This window comes from Pleuronectes platessa, chromosome 12, assembly GCF_947347685.1.
Source record: "Pleuronectes platessa chromosome 12, fPlePla1.1, whole genome shotgun sequence".
Lineage (NCBI taxonomy): Eukaryota > Metazoa > Chordata > Actinopteri > Pleuronectiformes > Pleuronectidae > Pleuronectes > Pleuronectes platessa.
Genome location: NC_070637.1, coordinates 23,207,594 through 23,218,575, shown reverse-complemented (window position 1 = coordinate 23,218,575; position 10,982 = coordinate 23,207,594).

Below are 10,982 nucleotides of genomic sequence, written 5' to 3'. Positions count from 1 at the left end.
CTCCCGTGGCCGCGGCACAAAGCGTGACAGACGCCGAGTGCCACCTGAACGGGCTCCGGCAGCTACTTCACATGATGGAGGACGACTGGTCCGAGCTGGAGGCTGCCGATAAAGCTCTGCTCGCCCAGGAAGCTACATCAAACCCCGTAAATTCACGCATTCAATTCAATTTGCTAATTCCCGACGTGCGCACACACTCGATATCTCGGCTAGTTTTGGAGGGACTCATGTCTTCCTAACAGCCAGACTCCGACAGACTGAGATTATCCTGACAGCCTGCTGCTGCTCGTCAGCCACAGAGAAAGAAAGGTCAGCGAACACAGAGTGCATTATCACTCAACTCCCTCGTCCTCTCCCCAAAGCCTCCACTGCTCCACACTCCACACAGAAAGGAGGTCATCCTAGAAGAGGGAGTGTGTGTTATTAAAAAACACACAAGCCAGCGCTGTCCATTATGGTGCATTAGCATTTTGATAACTCGGGCCTTGTCCTTGTGAGTCACCTGTTGGTTGCTGTGTTGTGTGGTTAACCTCATTCTGTCTGTCTTCCCTGTTTCCCCTCGTCTAACTTTCTGCTCTACATGCAAACCACAGATTGGCAGTTGAAGCAGGCAGACTTTATCTTTCCCCCTTTTAAGCTGCTGTTAATGAGCGGCTCTGCCTGGAAAGTTTGTTCCGCAAAGTTCATGAGAGAACTTTTCACTGCTTCGATTCTTCTCCTCTCTTCCTGAGGCTTGTCAGTGGTGGGCAGTGGGACTCTCTCCTCACAGCGGCGGGGTTAGTTTGGAAAGTGGTGTAATGTGGAGCAGAGAGCCGGTGGTGGAGGTCTGGATTCAGAATGGAACATCTCATCGTGGAAATGTGTCAAAACCACGAGGCAGCAGAAGAAGTTCAAACCTTTCACGACAGAGGAAGACATTTAATGCATTTAGCTCAAAGCACCAAGTTAGTTAAATGAGTGAAAAGGAAAAGGCCATCCTTCCTTTTGAAAATAATTGAGCAACAATACTTTCATATGCAGGTCACTCTGGCACGAGGGGGTTAGTGAGATCTTATCAGGTGAGCTGCTGGAACCTTGTTATCTCCAGGAGGCAGAAAGAGATTGAACTATCCTCTCAATAACTATCTTTAACCTATATCTATCTCAGCTATGTAGAATTTCACTTATTTCCAGATGGTAAATCCCAACAGTCTTTCACTGAATCAAACCTTTAAGGATTCAAATGTTTGCTTCTTCTTTTGTAACACTTCACAACGTTTGTAAGGCTTGAGTCTGAGGACTTTTGAGATATTATCTTTTAGAGTTAATTGCACTCTACAGTTTTTGTGGATCCCAGTTCCTCTTCTCCACAGCGTTTAGGATGACACTGAACTCAACATCTATCTTTCTGGTTAATATGTAATATCATCTGATGAATGCACAACACAAAAACAGGCCGCTTTTCAAAAGGCTCGACTTTCATCTACTCTCTTTTCTTTATCTGCATTAAAATATTTTCCAGAACACAGACATTCTGAAGGGGACATTTCAATTTCTTTCCATATTGACTTCCTTCAGAGCCAATTAACTCCTGAGGAAAAAGCTCACATCAGTGACAGATGAGGCGGCAGAGAAAACAATGTGCTTTTATGGATTTGACTTTTGATATCTCCATCTATTCAACAATAACAGCAGCTGCCTCGGTTGAGAAGGCAATTGATGTTGCTGTTTCTATCTGGGCTGACAGAAAGGTTACAAATCACAAACGAAATGTAGATATGAGCCGGAGTGAGACTGGGGTCATGGAATGGGGATTTTTTTTTTTCTGTGTCATAACATTATTTATAAAAAAAAAAATAGGTCAGGAATAGAAGAGGGTGGAAATCGTGAAACACACAAAATACAACAAACGCAACTGTGCTACTTCTGTTTTCTCAACACTAACATCAAAGTTGTCGGCTAATTTCTCCACGGATCGGTTTGGTTCTGTTCTGATAATTGGTAGGGTTTGATTCATGGTGTGTGGGGGGGGGGGGGGGGGGGGGGTCTTGCCCTACCTTCAGAGTTCCTGTGTCACATGATGAATGTTCACCAGTTCTAATCCCAGTCTTAACGGAACGTCCCAGTTTAACTAACCCAACTGGTAACGTTTCTCTCTATTAAACCTCATCCACTACATCCTTCATGACAAGTCAGTTTACAGCTCAACACCTTGTGCCTCTAAAACCCAGGACATGGGTCATCAGCTTTTATTAGCATAATATTAACTCCCCTTTGAATCACATCAGGTCTTTGACACTGTGCCTGGAGATAAAGTGAAAGCAAAAGCAGGACGTCTCAAAGTTCTGATCTGAATCAGATAAAACTTTTTCCCAACTCCGCTTCTCAAAGAGTCCAGGGTACAAACTCATGGATGAGTGGAAACATAGAAAATATTTTTGAGGATATTATTCGATTTGCGATTTAACTGCAGGATCTTTCCATGTGATTTAACCCACCAATAACAACAGAGTTAAACCCAAGGAAGCAGTGAAGACTAATGTGAGAATGAGGAAAAATGAATAGAGAGCGTCTTTTTTGCTTTAGAGACAAATGTAAGAGATAATTATAGTTGGAGTTTGACACAAAATACCTTCCACTGAGTCTCCTGACTTTTAGTTAATTTCTCCCAGGGCACAGCTCTCTCTGCTAAATCAAGAAGGTTAACAAGCCCTTGTGTTTAAAAAAAAAGACACATTCCCATTTAGTGAATGTGACTTTTAAGACCATTAATATAATGATGAGGCTGAGAATAACAATCAGTGACTCAGGCATCATCTTCTAAATGAAGGGCACTCGAGCAGACGTCAGTTCCTCTCAGGAAACATCCAGCACTGTGAGGACTGCTGTGTTCTCAATGAGTCGATATGAATACATGAGTCAAAGACTTCCACCATAATGATGATTCATTGTGGAACAGAATTGTAGCTTTGAAAAAAATATATTTTTGTCAAAGGTGAAGCCAAAGCGTCAGAATAACCCCCTGGTGGCCGGGTGCAGTATATGATGTCATCCCACCTCCTCCATGTTATCAGAGGGCCCAAACTAAAAAGTCAACATTCACTTTATGTTTTTTGATAAATGATTAGATGCTTTAAACACAAGGTTAATAATGTAATTAATTTCTGTCTTTGTGTACCGGCTGCGACATGGTCCAATCTCGATCGCTCTTTCAGAAGCTCTAGAATCTAGAGCTTCTTTTAAATCATCTAGAGTCTAGATGATTTAAAAATACAGAAAAAAATGTTAAACTATTAAACAAACTGCCAGCGAGACAATTTAAACACTATTGTTGACCCGATGATGATGATGGTGCCTCAGTGAAGAGAGCGAGCAGCTTTATTTGAGTTTCTTCCTCCCACCAACACACTCTGTTCATCACCGGGACTTTGCAGAATGTGCATGTGCATCCTCACAATAGCTGTGAGCATGAATACATTTGCAACCGTAAGTCTTGCTGATTGTTATCATGTCGTTGTCAACTCCTACTCACCGGGAGTGAAGGGATCGAGTCACCTCGCTGTCAACACGCGTCTGAAACCCAGAGAGACGCCTGTTTCTAAGATGAGACTAAAACAGAGAGGAGGAGAATACGCTCCTGCTCCACCAAGTCTCATCTGTAACACGGAAAACAACATCTAAATACTAGAAACTGATTCCTTGAGTAGAGGACGAGTGCAGACAAGGCGTTGATGGGTCTGAATAACTGGACTGATCCACATCTTTCACATTCTGACAGCTTTCGCCACGTTTCCTGCTATTTCTGAGTTTTATGGGATTGTCAGAAAAAGACACCATCTGCACCGAGATGTGTTAAATGTGTTAAACTGCCGTGCGGCTCGTGACTGCAGTTTGTGGAAGGGGGTCGTTGAATTGTGTCTTTTTTAATCAGCATGTACACAACAGGTTTGTGTCCAGTGTCGCACCGTGTGTCCTCGCTCTCCTCTCAACAGGCATTAGACATTATTTCATTGCATCTGTTTTATATTATATACCTAATGTGTTAATGTGTTTTGTTTTTTATCGCATTAAATTGACTCATCCATTTATGGTCCTTTTTTTATTGTTTTTATAACGTTTAAAATCTATTTTAACGCATCGTATTGTTAGCGTTTTTATACGTTTTGTTAATTCCCCGCTCATCTGTCTATCGTGAAGCACTTTGAACGGCACTAACCTGCATGAAAGGTGCTAAACAAATAAAATGTGATGGAGTGGGGGTGCTGGTCTCAGGTATCTGTGTACGTGCGCTCTTGAATTTTAGGATTTGCAGAGAAAATGAACTGAACTTGTGGATTTTCATCGTTATTTGATGATCAACTCGTCTTTAAGGCCACAGACGATGGCAGTTGCTCAATAACCAATGGAATCGGTGGATAAACTTCCACGTCAGGTGTTTTATAGCAAACCCAAAAGCAGAATGAAAGCCAAGGCTGTGGTTTGAATTGCAATAAAGCTGCAACTTTAAAAAAAAACTAGAGAGAGTGAAGTTACAAATCAGTAAAACCATAAAACTTCCAGGGACGATAACAAGTGAAGCGACAGAGGAAAGAGTGAGGAGCAGAGAGTTTATATAACCGCCACAAAGCAGAGGAGAGAAGTGAACTCAGGTGAGACGCCACAGGAACAGGAAACCAGACGGCACGTAAAGAAGTTTCAGAGTAAAACAGCAAATACAAAATACAAAATACAAAATGAATACAAAAATACAAAAAGGATTACAAGACCAAAGTCACAAATTATAAATCCCTTAAAAAGGAACAAAATGTCTCAGGCAGCAGCAGAATCAGGAAATAAAAGTAGCTCCTGCCATTTATGTGACTGGCTTTTAATTTGAAATAAGTCTTATCAGTGGATTTACAGCACGTCTGACATCCCAGCCTATAAAATACCCAAAAACTAATTTCAGTAATTAAAAGACCATTTCTAAAGGTTCTACCATCGTATTAAATACTTGACTGGGACCAGCTATTAACACATGTTCCTGACATTCATGTGATTTCGGTATCAACCTGTGATAAGTGCCGTGTTTCAAGAGACTCCAGGTGATGTATTCATGACAGTTTAACAGATATCTGTAGATCTTCACCGGTCACGGGGTTAAGGAAGAAACGCCACAACCTGCCTGGGGACAAGTAAAAGCCACTCGTGATAAACGCCTCCCCATTGCTCATAACTGGCCACAAAACCAATTTGAAACCCCCAGCATGGCGCCATGATACATCAGGTTAATTTGACGTAACCAATTTAAGGTGTCATTGTGGTTTAGTGATGGATGGCGCCCGGCTTGACGTGGCGGGTGAAAGCGGTGAAATACAGACGTCATTTATCTCAGGTCCCTGCCGTGGCCCGTCATGTCCCTCGTGCCCCGGGAAACTACCCCCCCCCTCAGGATGGCGTTCGAAGACTGGTGGAATAAAAGATAGAGCATGTGCTCTATAACGTGTAAATGGGAATATGAATGGAATATTCTAGCAGCAACTGATGTGAACTTCATAATCCAAACATTTCAGAAGAAGATCAGCATATTGGTGTCCAGTTATGTGCAGTCAGCTCTTTCAGGAGATGTGCATTCAGCAAATGGATTTATTTAGAAACCTGGATGAGAAACAACAACAAGTTAAATCTGTAATAGAAATTAAATCAAATGTTTTAACAATTTTGTGTTGATAAAGTCAAATCTGTGTCTTCGATCCTTCATGCAGTATTTTCACAAATGTTTAATTGTTGCAGAGCTTTGTCTTCATCAAACCTCAAACAAGGGTTTATCAACATGAATTAGATTAATGAGCTTTTAAAGTCACTTCAGTTGTAAAACTGATCTGAAGTTTCACAAAATATCGGCAAATTTACTCTTCATTTGAATTAATTTGTCTGTTTTATATTTGTGTGTTTACAGTTTGCACAGAATTTAGGATTTGTGATTGTCTTTGCCTCTCTCATATTGATCCTGTGTCGAGTCTCTAGATTAAACGAGACGCCCTGCTGGTTTAAATTCTACCGAAGTAACACAAAAACACAACACAAAGCGTAATCAAGACGCTGCAGAGCCGAGATGTTTGAAACGATTCTGTTTCTAAAAGGTTCCAAACTGCTGATTAGCTTCAAAGGGAGGATTCAGAAAATCAGCTGCACTGGAGCCACACACAGTGAAGGGACTCTTCATCCTGTCTGGAGGAGACACGTCTTCCATCTGCAGTGTGTGTGTGTGTGTGTGTGTGGGGGGGGGGGGGGGGGACTGACTGATCAGAGCAGACACTTATTATCTCTGAGATAATGGCTGTCATGATGACTGACGCTCATTTTTCCACAGGAACACGAGACAAAAGCATGGCAGCTCCGCGGTTCAGTCGTGTTAATTGTTTCTGTTTGCTACTTGAACTGCCGCGATAGAAGCGAGACGACAAAGAGCGGTGATTGTGTTGTTGAAGTTTCCCGACGTGGAGGATGACAATGGTTTCAGGGACAATCTGACAATCGGAGGCCAAAGAGGCAGGAGAGAGGAAACGAGTGGGTGATCCAAGAAAAGAACTAGACAGCGCTCGACGTGCAGTTAAGAATAAAAGCCTCTTATATTTTCATACGTGATATTTCATCCCGCTCCCTCCTACATTACGGTAAATATATCCTGCCGCTGCCATGTTTGTTTTGGCTCCGGCAGGACCGACTCCTTCCAGACCTTTTCTGCCTGAGGCCAAAGTCTAAGCAGCCGCTGCTCAGATCGGGGGCCTGGAAACGGCCTGTTATGGTGTCGGCCAGTCAGGGAGCCTTTAGTTGGAGCTGCCGGCTTTTTCAATACACGTCAAAATATTTATACATAACAGATCTATACTAGAAACTACAACGTTTCTGTGAACAAGTGGAGAAAACAAGAAGAATCACAAATAAACACTTTTTATAGGAGTTACGATCCCCAACATCTCTAAATGTATTTGTAGCTCACTCACTAGTTATTTTCTGTTTCTCTCATTTCTATTTTCTTGAATATGATTGAGGTGATCTCTTAATGACCATTAATCTCCTCAGATTAAAAGCTCCCATTCACAGAACTATACAAGAGACAAGTTTATTATAATATATCACAAGCGAGTCGTACAAACTGATTTCTAATAAAGATTAAAGCTTCAGGCTCAATAGAAATGGTTCACCAGGGCCTACATTGGTGTTTTTGTGTTTTCATTACTGTTTTAGCAGGATTACACAAAAACGACTTAAACTTTTTTATTGATACTTGGTGTAAAGATGGAATATTGGGCCAAGGAAGAACAAACAAACCTTTGAATTCACTCTCCTGCTTTCAAAAGCTTCATGTCTCTAGAGTAAGTCAATAAATTATAAAAGTACTATAATTGTGTTAAAAATGTAAAAAGTAACAACGTCTTTTCCAAACATTTGATAAATAAATATAATCTAAATATGGATTCAACATGTTTCTGAATATAGAAACATGAACAAAGTACTTGAGTAGTTTAAATAAAACAAATGAAACAAACTAAATAAACTAAATAAAACAAATGAAAGAAACGAACTGAACAATAGTAAACAAGGTTGCAATATTGTAAGTCAAGTAGTAATTGTTGTTGACATAGTTCTGTCTTCCCATTGGCAAAAAATGCAGATTTCCAAGTTTCACATTTCTTCAATCTTTATGAAAAATTTCATTTAAATTGTTTGCAGAATTTACAAATGAAACATTTTGACTCCTTTCGGTTTTCACACATGATAATACACTTTTTGATAATTCAGCTGCTTTCAGTTTAATTCTCTTCCACTAATATGTCGTTAAAAGCTTAAAATCCATTTCAATCATCTGAGTGTGTGTATTTCTTCAGTGTGAACACATCGTTATATAACATTTAACCAGGATTATGAAGCTCAAGTCTTTTGTCTTTCCCCATGATGTGTTTACTTGATGTGCACAAGCCCCAGTGCATATGATGATGTTACCAATTAAAATCCAAACTCGTACTTGATGCTGCTTTTATGGCCTTAGTTTTTATTTTTAACTTTAAGCGATATCTAATCCTTCCCCCGAGCTGTGTCGTCTTCAACGTTAAACAAAGCAACCGGCAGAAGATGAACACATCACAGAGTTACAGCTGCAGAAGGCTCCCAGGAGCCACCACTGTTTCTCAGCAAGCTGTGGATCCATCAGATCTTTGTTGTAGATGCTCCCAGTCGAACTCACGTGACTTTTAACCCATCATCTCTAATGGTAAAGAGAGTTATTCCCTCAGTCTCCCCCTGCCAATGTCATCAAATCCCCACAAAGGCTTCACCACAGAAAAGGTGATTAATTAAAGCAATTAAGGCAATGACGCTTTCAATTAGGGCCGATATGAGCTGAGCTGAGTGGAGAGGGAGCCGCCAGTGGGCAGGAGAGGTGATGGAAATGGAGAATATCAACCAGCAGAAGGTAATGAGCTGAATGAGGAGGCGCTACCTGAGGAGAGGTGGGGAGATGAAGAGAGGGAAGGAGAAAATGGAAGAAATTAATTAGTTCTCATCTGTGAACGTCTCCCTGCAGCTGGGATTGTGATGGTTCCATCAGAGGAGAGATTTATCCCAGTTTGATCCAGTTCCACAGATTAAGTTACATTCACACAGGTATTAACAGTTTAGACAGTGTTACATCATTTATTGTGTTTCCTGACTTTTGCATATGTTTTGAGTGATAATTAAACCCACTGACACAGGCAATACTGCAATACTGTGATTAAATTAATAGTCTCATTAAAGCAATTACAGCGACGCATTAAAGTGAAAGCTCCCCATAATAATCATGTTCTAGTGATTTGGGCATACAACCGTTTTCAAGAGCTGCCTACACACACACACACACACACATATATATATATATATGCATATATTTACACAGATATTTGTGCTGATAAAGGGTTAGCTACCAATAATGTAGTATTATTGAAATTATGATCATTTCATTTAACATCAAGTAAAGAAAATCAAGTAATAATCAAGTAATTAAAAGGATACTCGCGTCACAGTAAGAAGGTTCCCAGTTTGGGTTTCCTCCTGGTACGCAGACGTCTTCCCACAATCCAAACACATGCAGACAGGGGATGCATTGGACACTGTAATTAATTTGTAGATATGATTGTGGGCTATATGTTGGCTGACAGATAACAGCTGGATTTGAGGGGAATTGCTATCCCAAGTATCCCTGGGTCTTGTACACACAGCCTTGGAGATCAGGTGAGATGTTCAGACATCTGGATGTAGCTCAGAGAGGAACCGCAGCTCAATCATATCAAAAGGTTGAGGTGGTTCGAGGAAGTAGCCTTGATGTCTCCTAGGCATTTTTCTGTGGAGGTTCACTGAGCACGTCAAACCAGGAGGAAACCCAGAGGTAAACCCTGAAGGTTTGATTTATCTGACCAGGGAACATCTCTGGATTCCCTAGGATAAGAGCTGACAAGCGTGGCTGGGCAGAAGGATGTTTGGGTCAAGAGCTACCTCCACAAACCAAGCCTGTATTAGTGATGGCTGGATGATTTGGTCAAGACTAAACAGTCCTGCAGTGAGTTATTAAAAAAACTGATGTGATCTGATGCTCCAAGTAAACGTGTGACAGACAGAAGGGAGACAGAACATATGGGAATACAAAATGTCCGTGAATGAAATCAATCCAATCTTAAAACAAAGCAGATGTCGTCCACTCTTCATTTACAACTTTCATTTCAAATAAAGTGATCAGCTTCATCAAAAGCAGCTGTAAAGAAAAGAGAAAGGAAGTCAAACAGATGAAGGAAAAAACATCATTAAAAAGACCGGGACTAACCCGAGTGGAATTTATCACAGACACCATTCTCATTTATGAAAGCTGTTATCAGGCCTGATGAATTTTCTTTAGCCAGAGTGGGAGGTTTAGCAAATGAGTATAAGGGACAGACAGAGCAGGACAGATGTGATTGTGTAAACCTTCATCACAACATCTGTCACATCTGCATTGGGCTTCTGATGCAGCGTTTTGAATCTTGTGGATTTCCAGAAGCAACTTAGGGAGCGGTGGAGAAGTCTGGATTCAATACGTCTCCATAAAGTCCCTCTCTGTGCTGTTGTGCTCCTGATGAACTGTCCTGTGCATATTTAGGAGCTGAGACACACCCACCCTGGAATCCGTGCTCAGAAAGCACCGGAGCTCAGCAGCGATTTCACCAGATTGAATCAAGCTTCCCACTGTACTGGGTGCATGGAATCACACCCGACATACATCAGATTAAAGGCAGCGGAGGGAATACTTGTACTGAACTGTGCTGTTTATGATCCGTCCTTCACGCAGAGGGATGCGTTGCTTTAGGTAACAAACACATTCCACAAGCAGCTGCCTGTCAGCTCTGGATAAAAATAACACCAATTAATCCCATCGCAGCCTGAAAGTATATGTTCACACTGAGTGCTTCCTGTGAGTTCATACACAACATTCTGTAAACGATCACATGGACCTGTTTGGTGTTAACTCAATGCTGAATGTCATCTTACAGCAGGAAATAAGTGGATTTGAATGAAGGGGCTTTCACCTTTCTGTGATTCAACGTTTAATGTGAGTGAAGCAGGAATGTCAGTGAATCTCCGCTGATCTGAAAATGAATGAGACACATTCTGCTGGTACCTGTCGTACACAGATCTAGAGAGCTGCACTTAGTGCTTTGGGTTCCGACCCGGTCGACCACAGGATTTGCAGAAGGACCACTTTGGACTCTCGTCATTGAATTGCTGGAGAACGTTGGTTTGCTGGCTGAAGCTGCTGCAGCTGCATGTGTTTAGAGTTATAGCAGAAAGTAATGGTTCTGCTCGACCTCATGAATATGCAGTGGTTTGCCTTTATGTGCTTACAGCTCATGTTGCGGCCAGTTATTGTGCAGCATGATTGAAACAGCCGATGCTAATCAGCTAATGCAGATGCAACTGCAGTAGTTTGGCCAAACAGCTGTTTTAATGTGGTG